Source organism: Mercurialis annua, linkage group LG2, assembly GCF_937616625.2.
Source record: "Mercurialis annua linkage group LG2, ddMerAnnu1.2, whole genome shotgun sequence".
NCBI classification, from domain to species: Eukaryota; Viridiplantae; Streptophyta; class Magnoliopsida; order Malpighiales; family Euphorbiaceae; genus Mercurialis; species Mercurialis annua.
In genome coordinates, this window is record NC_065571.1 from 33367773 (window position 1) to 33385193 (window position 17421).

A 17421-nucleotide genomic window follows, 5' to 3' on the forward strand; every position below is an offset into this window, starting at 1 on the left:
CCTGGTAAGGCTAATGTGGTAGCCGATGCATTGAGTCGCAAGTCTTCGGGCAATTTCGCCCATATTTCTGAGGTTGGGCGTAGACCCATGGTTAGGGAGTGGCATAGTTTGATAGCTTCGGGCTACGGTTTCCAGGTTTCTCAGAACGGGAGTTTGTTGGCACAACTCCAGGTGCAACCGGTTTTGATTGATAGGATTAAAGCTTTACAAGCTGAGGATCCACAATTGAAACGGATTATGGATGAGATCCATCTGGATGGAAATTCCGAGTTTGTTTTTGTTGACGGAGTTCTCAGGTTTGGTTCTAGGCTGTGCGTTCCGGATTTGGATGGTTTGAGAAACCAGATTCTGGAGGAAGCGCATAGGTCAGCTTACAGTGTTCATCCGGGATCTACCAAGATGTACCATTACCTCAAGGGTACGTATTGGTGGAGCGGAATGAAGAAAGATGTTGCAGAGTACGTTTCCAAGTGTCTGACTTGCCAGCAGGTGAAGCTGGAACATCAGAGACCTTTTGGCTATCTGCAGCCACTACCTATTCCAGAGTGGAAGTGGGAGCGGATTGCCATGGACTTTGTTGTTGGTTTACCACGTACTCGACAGGGGTACGATTCCATCTGGGTGATAGTTGACCGTATGACCAAGTCAGCTCATTTCCTTCCGATCAAGGTTTCGTATCCTGCTTCGAAGTTGGCTCAGTTGTACATCGACAGGATTGTCAGTTTGCATGGTGTACCAGTTTCGATTGTTTCAGACAGAGGTTCGGTGTTCACTTCGAGGTTCTGGAAAGCGTTACAGGAGTCCTTGGGTTCTCGTTTGGACTTCAGCACAGCTTTTCATCCTCAAACTGACGGACAGTCTGAGAGGACTATTCAGACATTGGAGGATATGCTCAGGATGTGCATTCTTGATTTTCAGGATAGCTGGGATACTCATTTGCCGTTGATTGAGTTTTCTTACAACAACAGTTACCATGCGAGTATTGAGATGGCACCTTATGAGGCTCTATACGGACGCAAGTGTCGATCTCCTATCTGCTGGGAAGAGGTCGGCGAGCGGAAGTTGTCTGGTGCTGAGATTATTCAAATTACCTCAGAGAAGGTACCGTTGATAAAACGGAGGTTGGAGACAGCTTTTAGTCGGCATAAGAGTTATGCTGATCCGAAGAGGAAAGACATCGAGTTTCAGGTGGAAGACTTTGTGTTTCTTCGGGTTTCTCCTATGAAAGGTGTGGTTCATTTTGGTGTCAAGGGAAAGTTGGCACCGAGGTACATTGGTCCCTATGAGATTTCAGAGAGAATTGGAGCTGTGGCTTATCGTCTGGTTCTGCCGCCAGACATGTCGTTAGTGCATCCTGTGTTTCATGTTTCTATGTTGAGAAAGTGCATTTCTGATCCTTCGCACGTGATTGTGCCTCAGAGCGTTGCGATTGACCAAGAGTTATCATATGAGGAACAGCCAGTTGAGATTGTTGATACGCAAGTGCGTAAGTTGCGGAACAAGGAGATTCCGATGGTCAAAGTTCTCTGGCGCAATCATTCTGTAGAGGAGTGCACTTGGGAGACCGAGTCGGATATGCGGAACCGCTATCCTTTTCTCTTTCCTTGAGGTATGTGGATTGTCATTTGATTAACTATTTTGATTTTCTGTGACTTTTATGATTTTTATTTGTGTTACGTGTTATTCTGATGTTATTTACTTGTCGTGTTAAATTCGAGGGCGAATTTATAATTAGTTGGGGAGAATGTAATATCCCGTAAAAAATTTAATTTATTTTTCGATAATTTTCCGTTGGTTTTCAGATCGTGTTTGGTATCGTGATTCGATTCATATTAAGTTGGTATTATTAAACCTTAAAAGAAAAGGAAAAAAAATAAAAAGCAAAAGCAAAATGAAGTTTAAATGAAATATGAACCATGCATGAAACCCATGCATTCACGTTGTCCCTCTTTTCCTTTTAAAACATAATTAGCCCATGTCCTTTTTAACATAAAAGGCCCATCAATCTTATGCTTCAATTGTGAAGCAGAATCCTAAAAGAGCAGTAGCAGATATAACTACGTCTTTTGTTGGCCATTTTTCGTTTTCCTCCCTCACCCGTGTTAGATGTTGCTGCCATCACGTTTCTCTTTTTTTTAACCTAATATTTTTCCTCATCATTTAACCAAACTCAGCCGCCATCACTCCTTGGACAAAGAACCGAAACTTCATCATCATCAACCTTCATTCGTTCCTGGTAAGTAGTCCTCAAAGCTTCTTCATTGTACGATATCGTAAATTTACGGTTCTTGATTCTAGCTCATTGTTTTAGCTTCTAATCCAAAAGTTCTTCGACGATTCACATCGACTCGACGTTCTCTTCGATCCCTACGTTTCGGAATCACATACGGTACGTAAAATTTCCCCCGTTTGTCGCCGTTTCGATGTCGGTTTGTTCTTGCGTTTACTGTCGTTCCTTTGGTTTTGATTTGGTTGCCTTAATCGATTTCTTGTAACCTATGATAAATAGAATGATCATTCCATTAATAAGTGTAATTGTTCGTCGTATTCCTACCGTTTTGATTCCCCATTTTATCGAAATGTTGATTACCGCCGTGAATAGTTTCTATCCTAGGTTCTTGTTTTGATCATGTTAAGATTTTGATGTTGCAAGTTTATGTGTATATGTGTTAAAGGAATCATGCTTCTAGGTTAATTGTTGGTTTCTTGGTGATTCATGGAGTGAATTTATAACTTGGGATTCATGGAATTATTAATGGCGGGGAAGGATTTCTATTTGAATGTAGAAGATGGTCTTTTGGCCAAAATAGTCACCAAATAAGTTATTTGAAATCAATTAAATCCCTAGCTAAGTTTTCATTCAATAATAACTTTTCTAATGTTTCAATTTAAGAATTACCACTTGAATACGATAATTATTTTAATAATCTAAATTAATATAATTACTCGGGTAATTATATTTAATTTCGATTAAAATGTCAATTTTGGCTAAATTACAATTTAGCCCCTAAAAGTTTCTAAAAGCTTATTTAAGTTAAGTTTTATCTTTTAGACTTCTAATTGATTTATAATTTAACAAATTAAGAATGGGAAGTTAATTTGATTTTTTTTAATATCTAATTGGCTAAAGTACAATTTAGTCCCTAAGTGGCTAAAGTATAATTTAGTCCCTAAGTGGCTAAAATACAATTTAGTCCCTAAACTTTATAAGACTTATTTGATCAAGTTTTCGGGTTGTAACTTAGGTTACTTAATTTTCAAGATATTGAATTCCACTTTAAAATGGATAATTATTTTATTAAAGTATTTTAAGTTATAAACTTGGGTTTATAAATTTAATAAGTTTTATTTGGGTTAGACTGTGGTCGCCCGACAAGTGGGAAGAAGCTTGGTAGTTTTAAATAACTCGGCTGACTCACTAATATGGATTTTAACTCGGATTTATTTAATTATTTTATGTACCATTTTAAATATGTTTATATGATTTGTACTTTATAACTTGGGTTATATTTGGAATGCATATAATGTAAGTGTTTATTAAATGTGACTTGGTTTTGCGTTGTGCTAGTCCTATGTGGCGTCTAGTACTCTTTAGAGTTAGGGTCTGATTTTAATTATGATTTTAATATTTTATTTAGACCCGTCGACTGTTCGTACTTCAGAGGCGAACCAGAGTTAGGTGCTTGTCAGGATCACGTGGATTTAGCAAGCAGTGAGTTTATATCTCTATTTACCTCTTTATTAAGCAATTATTATATTTTGTATATATATATATATATATGTATAAACAGCTTTTAAACTGTTTTCGGCATTGTGGATTTGATTTGGAACGTGCTACTCGATGGGCATCATCGGGACTGCGTGCGCACCGGTAATGATTATGGTATTGAGGTAGGTTTGAGATACGTCTCACCTTAGTGAGGGCACCGGTGGAAGATACGTCTCCTGGGCTCACTATTTATTAAGTGATAGTCGGGGGTCGGTTATTGAAATACGTCTCACCGACACGACAATGGATTTAGAATTATGGTTTAGGGTTTCATTGATAATCCATAATGAAAATGTTTTATTAAACGTTTTAAAGGTTTTAAACTTAATAAATGTAAATGGTTATATAAACTCTACTCAGTAAATCTGACCCCGTTGTTTTCCCAAATTTTCCAGGTTTGTGATTTGAGCATTTGGTCGATCTCCGTTTCTTCATTCTCGGAGGTTCTTTATTTATTTCAGAAATAAAGTGTCGAACTATTTTAAACTCTTAGACCGCAGTAGTAGTTTCATATTATTCATGTCTTAGTCTTACGTTTATAGTTTTGACTATTGTTTGTTGGATTGATCCAACTATTACTTTATCGCTTTTGGCATGATTACAGTGTTTATGGTATTTATATTATATTGCCATAATGTTGGAGATTATTCTGAGATAAGTGTACCTTAAATATATATATTGCTTATTGTACTGCTAGACTAGGCTGAAGTCTTGGTTGCCCCCGAGCATGTGGTTTTATGCAGGTACATTGTTTTAAACGTTATAATTTGACTATCCGCAAGGCTAGCTACGGGTTTTGGTACAACCATACCCATACCCTAGCGCCGGTCACGATTCATGAAATTGGGTCGTGACAGTTGACAAACGTTACGAAACAAATCCAAAAATTTCTGCAATTTAGCGATTTAAGCCAAACGTTTACAACGTTACGAAACAAATACAAATATTTCACCGTTTTAGCGATTTATGCAAAACGTTTACAAGCGTTTTAAAACAAATCCAAACGTTTTCCATTTTTAGAAATTGAAGCCAAACGTTTACAAACGTTATGAAAAAATCCAAAAGTTTCACCTTTTTAGCGATTTAAGCCAAACGTATACAAACGTTACGAAATTAATCCAAACGTTTCACGTTTTAGCGATTTAAGCCAAACGTTTACAAAGGTTATGAAAATAATCAAAATGCTTCTTCACAAAGGTTACGAAATAAATCAAAACCTTTCACTTTTTTAGTGATTTAAGCCAAACATGTAAAACTTTACGAAACAAATCCAAACATTTCACCTTTTTAGCGATTTATGCCAAACGTTTACAAACGATACGAATCAAATCCAAACGTTTCCCCTTTTTATCGATTGAAGCCAAACGTTTTCAAACGTTACAAAAAATCCAAATGTTTCACCTTTTTAGCGATTTAAGAAAATCGTGTACAAACGTTACGAAATTAATCCAAGCTTTTCACCATTTTAGCAATTTAAGCTAAACGTTTACAAACGTTATGAAACAAATCCAAACGTTTCATCTTTTTATCGATTTAAGCCGAACGTTTACAAACGTTACGAAACAAAATCAAACATTTCATCTTTTTAGCAAATTAAGCCAAACGTTTACAAATATTACGAAGCAAATCCAAATGTTTCACCTTTTTAGTGATTTAAGCCAAATATTTACAAACATTACAAATCAAAACCAAACGTTTCACCTTTTTAGCTATTTAAGCCAAATGTTTACAAACGTTACGAAACAAATTCAAACGTTTCACGTTTTTAGCGATATAAGCCAAACGATACAAGACAACACGAAACGTTTAAAACGTTACGAAACAAATACAAACATTTCACATTTTTAGCGATTTAAGCCACACCCTTACAAACGTTTAGAAACAAAACCAAACGTTTCACCTTTTTAGCAATTTAAGCCAAACATTTACAAACGTTACGAAACAAATCCAAGCGTTTCACCTTTTTAGCAATTTAAGCCAAACGTTTTCAAACGTTACGAAACAAATCCAAGCGTTTCACCTTTTTAGCAATTTAAGCCAAACATATACAAACGTTACGAAACAAATCCAAACGTTTCATCTTTTTAGCGATATACGCCGAACGTTTACAAACTTTACAAAACAAAACCAAACATTTCACCTTTTTAGCAAATTAAACCAAACGTTTACAAACGTTTCCCCATTTTAGCCATATAAGCCAAACGTTTAAAACTTTACGAAACAAATCCAAAAATTTCACCTTTTTAGCAAATTAAGCCAAACATTTACAAACGTTTCCCCATTTTAGCGATTTAAGTCAAACGTTTAAAAACGTTATGAAACAAATCCAAACGTTTACAAACGTTACAAAACAACACCAAACATTTCCCCATTTTAGAGATTTAAGCCAAACATTTATAAACATTACGAAACAAAACCAAACGTTTATAAACATTTTGAAACAAATCCAAACATTTTCCATTTTTATTGATTTAAGTCAAACGTGTACAAACTTTACAAAACAAATACAAACGTTTCACCTTTTAATGATTGAAGCCAAACGTTTACAAACTTTACAAAACAAATCCAAACGTTTTGAAACAAACCCAAACGTTCAAAACGTTACGAAACAAACCCAACCATTTCATCTTTTTAGCGATTATAGCCGAACGTTTAAAAAGTCACGAAACAAAACCAAACGTTTTACCTTTTAAGCGATTTAAGCCAAACGTTTACAAACGTTACGAAACAAATTTAAACGTTTCACCTTTTTAGCGATTTAAGCCAAACGTTTAAAAATGTTACGAAACAAATCCAAGCGTTTTAAAGCGTTTCAACTTTTTAGAAATTTAAGCCAAACGTTTATAAACATTACGAAACAAATCCAAGCCTTTCTCCTTTTTAGCAATTTAAACCAAACGTTTAAAATATTATGAAACAAATTCAACTGTTTCACATTTATAGCAATTTAAGCCAAACGTTTATAAACGTTACGAAACAAATCTAAACGTTTCACTGTTTTAGTGATTTAAGCGAAACGTTTACAAACGTTACAAAACAAATCCTAACGTTTCACCTTTTTAGCGATTTAAGCCGAACGTTTGCAAATGTTACGAAACAAAACCAAACGTTTCACCTTTTTTGCGATTGAAGCCAAACGTATTCAAACGTTACGGAACAAATCCAAACGTTTCACCTTTTAAGCGATTTAATTCACACGTTTACAAACGTTAAGAAACAAATCCAAACATTTCACATTTTTAGCGATTTAAGCCAAAAGTTCACAACCGTTACGAAACAAATCCTAATGTTTCACCTTTTTAGCGATTTAAGCCAAACGTTTACAAAGGTTACGAAACAAATTCAAACGTGTCACCTTTTTAGCAATTTAATCAAAACGTTTATAAACGTTACGAAACAGATCCAAACGTTTCACCTTTTGAGCGATTTAAGCCAAACATTTACAAAGGTTATGAAACAAAACCAAACGTTTCACCTTTTTAGCGATTCAAGCCAAACGTTTACAAAGGTTACGAAGCAAATCCAAACGTTTCACTTTTTTAGCTATTTAAGCCAAATGTTTACAAACTTTACGAAACAATTCCAAACGTTTCACTTTTTTAACGATTTAAGCAAAACATTTCCCTTTTTAGCAATTTAAGCCAAACTTTTACGAACGTTACGATACAAATACAAACGTTTCACAATTTTAGCGATTTAAGCCGAACGTTTAATAGGTTACGAAAGAAAATCAAACGATTAAAATTATACGAAACAAATCCAAACGTTTCACCTTTTTAGCAATTTAAGCCAAACTTTTACAAACATTACGAAACAAATGCAAGCGTTTCACCTTTTTAGCGATTTAAGCCAAACGTTTACAAACGTTATGAAATTTCAAACATTTCACCTTTTTAGCGATTTATGCCAAACGTTTACAAATGTTACAAAACAAATCCAAACTTTTTACCTTTTTTATCAATTTAAGCCAAATGTTTACAAACGTTGCGAAACAAATCCAAACGTGTCACCTTTTTAGCAATTTAAGCAAAACGTTTACAAACGTTACGAAACGGATCTAAACGTTTTACCTTTTTAGCGATTTAAGCCAAGCTTTTACAAAGGTTATAAAACAAACCCAAACGTTTTACCTTTTTTAGCGATTTAAGCGAAACTTTTACAAAGGTTAGAAAACAAATCCAAATGTGTCAGTCTTTTTAGCAATTTAAGCCAAATGTTTCGAAACAAATCCAAAAGTTGAAAACGTTACGAAACAAATCCAAACGATTCACCTTTTTAGCGATTTAAGAAAACATTTGGATTTAAGAAAACCTTTTTAGCGAGTTAAGAAAACGTTACGAAACAAATCCAAACGTTCAAAACGTTACGAAACAAACCCAACCATTTCATCTTTTTAGCGATTGTAGCCGAACGTTTAAAAAGTTACGAAACAAAACCAAACGTTTCACCTTTTAAGCTATTTAAGCCAAATGTTTACAAACTTTACGAAACAAATTTAAACGTTTCACCTTTTTAGCGATTTAAGCCAAACGTTTAAAAACGTTACGAAACAAATCAAGGCATTTCAAATTTTTAGCAATTTAAGCCAAACGTTTACAAACATTACGAAACAAATCCAAGCCTTTCATCTTTTTAGCAATTTAAACCAAACGTTTAAAATATTACGAAACAAATTCAACTGTTTCACATTTATAGCAATTTAAGTTAAACGTTTACAAACGTTACGAAACAAATCTAAACGTTTCACTGTTTTAGTGATTTAAGCAAAACGTTTACAAACGTTACAAAACAAATCCTAACGTTTCACCTTTTTAGTGATTTAAGCCGAACGTTTGCAAATGTTACGAAACAAAACCAAACGTTTCACCTTTTTTGCGATTTAAGCCAAACGTTTTCAAACGTTACGGAACAAATCCAAACGTTTCACCTTTTAAGCGATTTAATTCACACGTTTACAAATGTTAAGAAACAAATCCAAACATTTCACATTTTTAGCGATTTAAGCCAAAAGTTCACAAACGTTACGAAACAAATCCTAATGTTTCACCTTTTTAGCGATTTAAGCCAAACGTTTACAAAGGTTACGAAACAAATTCAAACGTGTCACCTTTTTAGCAATTTAATCAAAACGTTTATAAACGTTACGAAACAGATCCAAACGTTTCACCTTTTGAGCGATTTAAGCCAAACATTTACAAAGGTTATGAAACAAAACCAAACGTTTCACCTTTTTAGCGATTCAAGCCAAACATTTACAAAGGTTACGAAGCAAATCCAAACGTTTCACTTTTTTAGCTATTTAAGCCAAATGTTTACAAACTTTACGAAACAATTCCAAACGTTTCACTTTTTTAACGATTTAAACAAAACATTTCCTTTTTTAGCAATTTAAGCCAAACGTTTACGAATGTTACGATACAAATACAAACGTTTCACAATTTTAGCGATTTAAGCCGAACGTTTAAAAGGTTACGAAAGAAAATCAAACGATTAAAATTATACGAAACAAATCCAAACGTTTCACCTTTTTAGCAATTTAAGCCAAACTTTTACAAACGTTACGAAACAAATGCAAGCGTTTCACCCTTTTAGCGATTTAAGCCAAACGTTTACAAACGTTATGAAACAAATCCAAACGTGTCACCTTTTTAGCAATTTAAGCAAAAAGTTTACAAACGTTACGAAACGGATCTAACGTTTCACCTTTTTAGCGATTTAAGCCAAGCTTTTACAAAGGTTATAAAACAAACCTAAATGTTTTACCTTTTTAGCGATTTAAGCGAAACTTTTACAAAGGTTAGGAAACAAATCCAAATGTGTCAGTCTTTTTAGCAATTTAAGCCAAACGTTTCGAAACAAATCCAAAAGTTGAAAACGTTACGAAACAAATCCAAACGATTCACCTTTTTAGCGATTTAAGAAAACATTTGGATTTAAGAAAACCTTTTTAGCGAGTTAAGAAAACGTTACGAAACAAAATCAAACGTTTAAAACGTTACGAAACAAATCAAACGTTTCACCTTTTTAGCAATTTAAGCTAAACATTTACAAGCGTTACGAAACAAATCCAAGCGTTTCACCTTTTAGAGATTTAAACCAAACGTTTACAAATGTTACGAAAATTTAAATGTTTCACCTTTTTACCGATATCAGCCAAACGTTTACTAACGTTACGAAACAAATGCAAATGTTTCACCTTTTTAGCGATTTAAGCCAAACGTTTACAAACGTGACGAAACAAATTTAAACGTTTCACCTTTTTAGCGAATTAAGGCAAACATTTACAAACGTTACGAAACAAATCTAAACCTTTCGCCTTTTTAGCAATTTAAGCCAAACGTATACAAACGTTACGAAAAAAATTTAAGCGCTTCACCTTTTTAGCAATTTAAGACAAACGTTTACTAATGTTCCGAAACAAATTCAAGCGTTTCACCTTTTTAGTAATTGAAGCCAAACATTTACAAACGTGGCGAAACAAATCCAAGCATTTCACCTTTTTAGCAACAAACGTTACGAAACAAATCCAAACGTTTCATCTTTTTAGCGATTTAAGACGAACGTATACAAACGTTACGAAACAAAACCAAACATTTCCCCTTTTTAGCAAATTAAGCCAAACGTTTACAAACATTAAGAAGCAAATCCAAATGTTTCACCTTTTTAAAGATTTAAGCCAAACGTTTACAAACATTACAAATCAAAACCAAACGTTTCACCTTTTTAGAGATTTAAGCCAAACGTTTACAAAATGTTACGATACAATTCCAAACGTTTCGTCTTTTTAGCAATTTAGGCCAAACCTTTACAAACGTTACGAAACAAATCCAAACGTTTGCGCTTTTTAGTGATTTAAGCCAAACGTTTTCAAACGTAATGAAACAAAGCTAAACAATTAAAGCGTTACGAAACAAATCCAAACGTTTCACATTTTTAGCGATTTAAGCCAAACCTTTACAAACGTTACGAACAAAACCAAGCGTTTCACCTTTTTAGCAATTTAAGTTATATGTTAACAAATGCTACGAAACCAATCCAAGCTTTTCACCATTTTAGCAATTTAAGCTAAACGTTTACAAACGTTATGAAACAAACCCAAACGTTTCATCTTTTTATCGTTTTAAGCCGAACGTTCACAAACGTTACGAAACAAAACCAAACATTTCACCTTTTTAGCAAATTAAGCCAAACGTTTACAATTATTACGAAGCAAATCCAAATGTTTCACCTTTTAAGCGATTTAAGCCAAACGTTTACAAACATTACAAATCAAAACCAAACGTTTCACCTTTTTAGCTATTTAAGCCAAACGTTTACAAACGTTACGAAACAAATTCAAACGTTGCACCTTTTTAGCGATATAAGCCAAACGATATAAAACAACACGAAACGTTTAAAACGTTACGAAACAAATACAAACATTTCACATTTTTAGCGATTTAAGCCACACCCTTTCAAACGTTTAGAAACAAAACCAAACGTTTCACCATTTTAGCAATTTAAGCCAAACGTTTACAAACATTACGAAACAAATCCAAGTGTTTCACCTTTTTAGCAATTTAAGCCAAAGTTTACATACATTACGAAACAAATCCAAGTGTTTCACCTTTTTAGCAATTTAAGCCAAACGTTTAGAAACGTTATGAAACAAATCCAAACGTGTCACCTTTTTAGCAATTTAAGCAAAAAGTTTACAAACGTTACGAAACGGATCTAAACGTTTCACCTTTTTAGCGATTTAAGCCAAGCTTTTACAAAGGTTATAAAACAAATCTAAATGTTTTACCTTTTTAACAATTTAAGCGAAACTTTTACAAAGGTTAGGAAACAAATCCAAATGTGTCAGTCTTTTTAGCAATTTAAGCCAAACGTTTCGAAACAAATCCAAAAGTTTAAAACGTTACGAAAGAAATCCAAACGATTCACCTTTTTAGCGATTTAAGAAAACATTTGGATTTAAGAAAACCTTTTTAGCGAGTTAAGAAAACGTTACGAAACAAAATCAAACATTTAAAACGTTACGAAACAAATCAAACGTTTCACCTTTTTAGCAATTTAAGCTAAACATTTACAAGCGTTACGAAACAAATCCAAGCGTTTCACCTTTTAGAGATTTAAACCAAACGTTTACAAATGTTTCACCTTTTTAGCAATTTATGCCAAACCTTTCCAAACGTTACGAAACAAATCCAAACGTTTCACCTTTATAGCAATTGAAGCCAAACGTTTAAAAACAAACAAAATCCAAACGTTACATCTTTTTAGCGATTTAAGCCAAACCTGTACAAACGTTACAAAACAAATCCAAACGTCTAACCTTTTTAGCGATTTAAGCCAAATGTTTACAAAGGTTATTAAACAAATCAAAATGTTTCACCTTTTTAGAAAATTAAGCCAAAAGTAAATTAACGTTACGAAACAAATCCAAGTGTTTCACCTTTTTGGCAATTTACGCCAAAGTTTACATACATTACGAAACAAATCCAAGTGTTTCACCCTATTAGCAATTTAAGCCATACGTTTAGAAACGTTCCGAAGCAAATTCAAACGTTTCACCTTTTTAGCGATTTAAGCCAAACGTTTACAAATGTTACGAAACAAATCCAAATGTTTCACCTTTTTAGCGATTTAAGCCAAACGTTTACAAAAGTTATGAAACAAATCCAAGCGTTTCACCTTTTTAGCAATTTAAGCCAAACGTTTACAAACGTTACGAAACAAAACCAAATGTTTCACTTTTTTAGCGATTTAAGCCAAACGTTTACAAGCGTTAGAAAAACAAAACCAAACTTTTAAAACGTTACGAAACAAATCCAAACGTTTACAAACGTTACAAAACAACACCAAACATTTCCCCATTTTAGCGATTTAAGCCAAACATATATAAACATTACGAAACAAAACCAAACGTTTATAAACATTTTGAAACTAATCCAAACATTTTCCATTTTTATTGATTTAAGTCAAACTTGTACAAACTTTACAAAACAAATCCAAAGGTTTCACCTTTTAGTGATTGAAGCCAAACGTTTACAAACTTTACGAAACAAATCCAAACGTTTTAAAACAAATCCAAACGTTCAAAACGTTACGAAACAAACCCAACCATTTCATCTTTTTAGCGATTATAGCCGAACGTTTAAAAAGTTACGAAACAAAACCAAACGTTTCACCTTTTAAGCAATTTAAGCCAAACGTTTACAAACGTTACGAAACAAATTTAAACGTTTCACCTCTTTAGCGATTTAAGCCAAACGTTTAAAAACGTTACGAAACAAATCCAAGCGTTTCAACTTTTTAGCAATTTAAGCCAAACGTTTACAAACATTACGAAACAAATCCAAGCCTTTCACCTTTTTAGCAATTTAAACCAAACATTTAAAATACTACGAAACAAATTCAACTGTTTCACATTTATAGCAATTTAAGCCAAACGTTTACAAACGTTACGAAACAAATCTAAACGTTTCACTATTTTAGTGATTTAAGCCAAACGTTTACAAAGGTTACAAAATAAATCCTAACGTTTCACCTTTTTAGTGATTTAAGCCGAACGTTTGCAAACGTTACGAAACAAAACCAAACGTTTCACCTTTTTTGCAATTTAAGCCAAACGTCTTCAAACGTTGCGGAACAACTCCAAACGTTTCACCTTTTAAGCGATTTAAGCCACACGTTTACAAACGTTATGAAACAAATCCAAACGTTTCATCTTTTTATCGATTTAAGCCGAACGTTCACAAAAGTTACGAAACAAAACCAAACATTTCACCTTTTTAGCAAATTAAGCCAAACGTTTCCAATGATTACGAAGCAAATCCAAATGTTTCACCTATTTAGCGATTTAAGCCAAACGTTTACAAACATTTCAAATCAAAACCAAACGTTTCACCTTTTTAGCTATTTAAGCCAAACGTTTACAAACGTTACGAAACAAATTCAAACGTTGCTCCTTTTTAGCGATATAAGCCAAACGATACAAAACAACACGAAACGTTTAAAACCTTACGAAACAAATACAAACATTTCACATTTTTAGCGATTTAAGCCACACCCTTTCAAACGTTTAGAAACAAAACCAAACGTTTCACCTTTTTAGCAATTTAAGCCAAACGTTTACAAACGTTACGAAACAAATCCAAGCGTTTCACCTTTTTAGCAATTTAAGGCCAAACGTTTACAACATGTTACGAAACAAATCGAAACGTTTCGCCTTTTTAGCAATTTAGGCCAAACCTTTACAAACGTTACGAAACAAATCCAAACGTTTGCCCTTTTTAGTGATTTAAGCCAAAGGTTTACAAACGTTATGAAACAAAGCTAAACAATTAAAGCACTACGAAACAAATCCAAACGTTTCACATTTTTAGCGATTTAAGCCAAACATTTACAAACGTTACGAACAAAACCAAGCGTTTCACCTTTTTAGCAATTTAAGTTATGTGTTAACAAATGCTACGAATCAATCCAAGCTTTTCACCATTTTAGCAATTTAAGCTAAACGTTTACAAACGTTATGAAACAATCCAAGCTTTTCACCTTTTTAGCGATTTATGCCAAACGTTTCCAAACGTTACGAAACAAATCCAAACGTTTCACCTTTTTACCAATTGAAGCAAAACGTTTACAAACAAACAAAATCCAAACGTAACACCTTTTTAGCGATTTAAGCCAAACATGTACAAACGTTACAAAACAAATCCAAACGTCTAACCTTTTTAGCGATTTAAGCCAAATGTTTACAAAGGTTATTAAACAAATCAAAATGTTTCCCCTTTTTAGAAATTTAAGCCAAAAGTCTATTAACGTTACGAAACAAATCCAAGTGTTTCACCTTTTTAGCAATTTAAGCCAAAGTTTACATACATTACGAAACAAATCCAAGTGTTTCACCTTTTTAGCAATTTAAGCCAAACGTTTAGAAACGTTATGAAACAAATCCAAACGTGTCACCTTTTTAGCAATTTAAGCAAAAAGTTTACAAACGTTACGAAGCGGATCTAAATGTTTCACCTTTTTAGCGATTTAAGCCAAGCTTTTACAAAGGTTATAAAACAAATCTAAATGTTTTACCTTTTTAGCGATTTAAGCGAAACTTTTACAAAGGTTAGGAAACAAATCCAAATGTGTCAGTCTTTTTAGCAATTTAAGCCAAACGTTTCGAAACAAATCCAAAAGTTGAAAACGTTACGAAAGAAATCCAAACGATTCACCTTTTTAGCGATTTAAGAAAACATTTGGATTTAAGAAAACCTTTTTAGCGAGTTAAGAAAACGTTACGAAACAAAATCAAACGTTTAAAACGTTACGAAATAAATCAAACGTTTCACCTTTTTAGCAATTTAAGCTAAACATTTACAAGCGTTACGAAACAAATCCAAGCGTTTCACCTTTTAGCGATTTAAACCAAACGTTTACAAATGTTACGAAAATTTAAATGTTTCAACTTTTTACCGATATCAGCCAAACGTTTACTAACGGTACGAAACAAATGCAAATGTTTCACCTTTTTAGCGATTTAAGCCAAACGTTTACAAACGTGACGAAACAAATTTAAACGTTTCACCTTTTTAGCGAATTAAGGCAAACATTTACAAACGTTACGAAACAAATCTAAACCTTTCGCCTTTTTAGCAATTTAAGCCAAACGTATACAAACGTTACGAAAAAAATCCAAGCGCTTCACCTTTTTAGCAATTTAAGACAAACGTTTACTAATGTTCCGAAACAAATTCAAGCGTTTCACCTTTTTAGTAATTGAAGCCAAACATTTACAAACGTGGCGAAACAAATCCAAGCATTTCACCTTTTTAGCAACAAACGTTACGAAACAAATCCAAACGTTTCATCTTTTTAGCGATTTAAGACGAACGTTTACAAACGTTACGAAACAAAACCAAACATTTCCCCTTTTTAGCAAATTAAGCCAAACGTTTACAAACATTAAGAAGCAAATCCAAATGTTTCACCTTTTTAAAGATTTAAGCCAAACGTTTACAAACATTACAAATCAAAACCAAACGTTTCACCTTTTTAGAGATTTAAGCCAAACGTTTACAAAATGTTACGATACAATTCAAAACGTTTCGCCTTTTTAGCAATTTGGGCCAAACCTTTACAAACGTTACGAAACAAATCCAAACGTTTGCCCTTTTTAGTGATTTAAGCCAAACGTTTTCAAACGTTATGAAACAAAGCTAAACAATTAAAGCATTACGAAACAAATCCAAACGTTTCACATTTTTAGCGATTTAAGCCAAACCTTTACAAACGTTACGAACAAAACCAAGCCTTTCACCTTTTTAGCAATTTAAGTTATATGTTAACAAATGCTACGAAACCAATCCAAGCTTTTCACCACTTTAGCAATTTAAACTAAACGTTTACAAACGTTATGAAACAAATCCAAACGTTTCATCTTTTTATCGTTTTAAGCCGAACGTTCACAAACGTTACGAAACAAAACCAAACATTTCACCTTTTTAGCAAATTAAGCCAGACGTTTACAATTATTATGAAGCAAATGCAAATGTTTCACCTTTTTAGCGATTTATGCCAAACGTTTACAAACATTACAAATCAAAACCAAACGTTTCACCTTTTTAGCTATTGAAGCCAAACGTTTACAAACGTTACGAAACAAATTCAAACGTTGCACCTTTTTAGCGATATAAGCCAAACGATATAAAACAACACGAAACGTTTAAAACGTTACGAAACAAATACAAACATTTCACATTTTTAGCGATTTAAGCCACACCCTTTCAAACGTTTAGAAACAAAACCAAACGTTTCACCTTTTTAGCAATTTAAGCCAAACGTTTACAAACGTTACGAAACAAATCCAAGCGTTTCACCTTTTTAGAAATTTAAGGCCAAACGTTTACAAAATGTTACGAAACAATTCCAAACGTTTCGCCTTTTTAGCAATTTAGGCCAAACCTTTACAAATGTTACGAAACCAATCCAAACGTTTGCCCTTTTTAGTGATTTAAGCCAAATGTTACGAAACCAATCCAAACGTTTAAAACGTCTAACCTTTTTAGCGATTTAAGCCAAATGTTTACAAAGGTTATTAAACAAATCAAAATGTTTCCCCTTTTTAGAAATTTAAGCCAAAAGTCTATTAACGTTACGAAACAAATCCAAGTGTTTCACCTTTTTAGCAATTTAAGCCAAAGTTTACAAACGTTACGAAACAAATGCAAGCGTTTCACCTTTTTAGCGATTTAAGCCAAATGTTTACAAACGTTATGAAACAAATCCAAACGTGTCACCTTTTTAGCAATTTAAGCAAAAAGTTTACAAACGTTACGAAACGGATCTAAACGTTTCACCTTTTTAGCGATTTAAGCCAAACTTTTACAAAGGTTATAAAACAAACCTAAATGTTTTACCTTTTTAGCGATTTAAGCGAAACTTTTACAAAGGTTAGGAAACAAATCCAAATGTGTCAGTCTTTTTAGCAATTTAAGCCAAACGTTTCGAAACAAATCAAAAAGTTGAAAACGTTACGAAACAAATCCAAACGATTCACCTTTTTAGCGATTTAAGAAAACATTTGGATCCACCTTGTTAACAAATGCTACGAAACCAATCCAAGCTTTTCACCATTTTAGCAATTTAAGCTAAACGTTTACAAACGTTATGAA

General features: G+C 33.3%; 1 long non-coding RNA gene across 1 annotated transcript; it reads left to right on the forward strand.

The window, feature by feature from the left end:
* Positions 1–3629: 3629 nt before the first annotated feature.
* On the forward strand, positions 3630–4289 carry LOC130015041 (uncharacterized). Its single transcript, XR_008790044.1, has 2 exons — positions 3630–3712; positions 4165–4289. It is a non-coding gene; the product is annotated as an uncharacterized LOC130015041 (long non-coding RNA).
* Positions 4290–17421: the final 13132 nt, after the last annotated feature.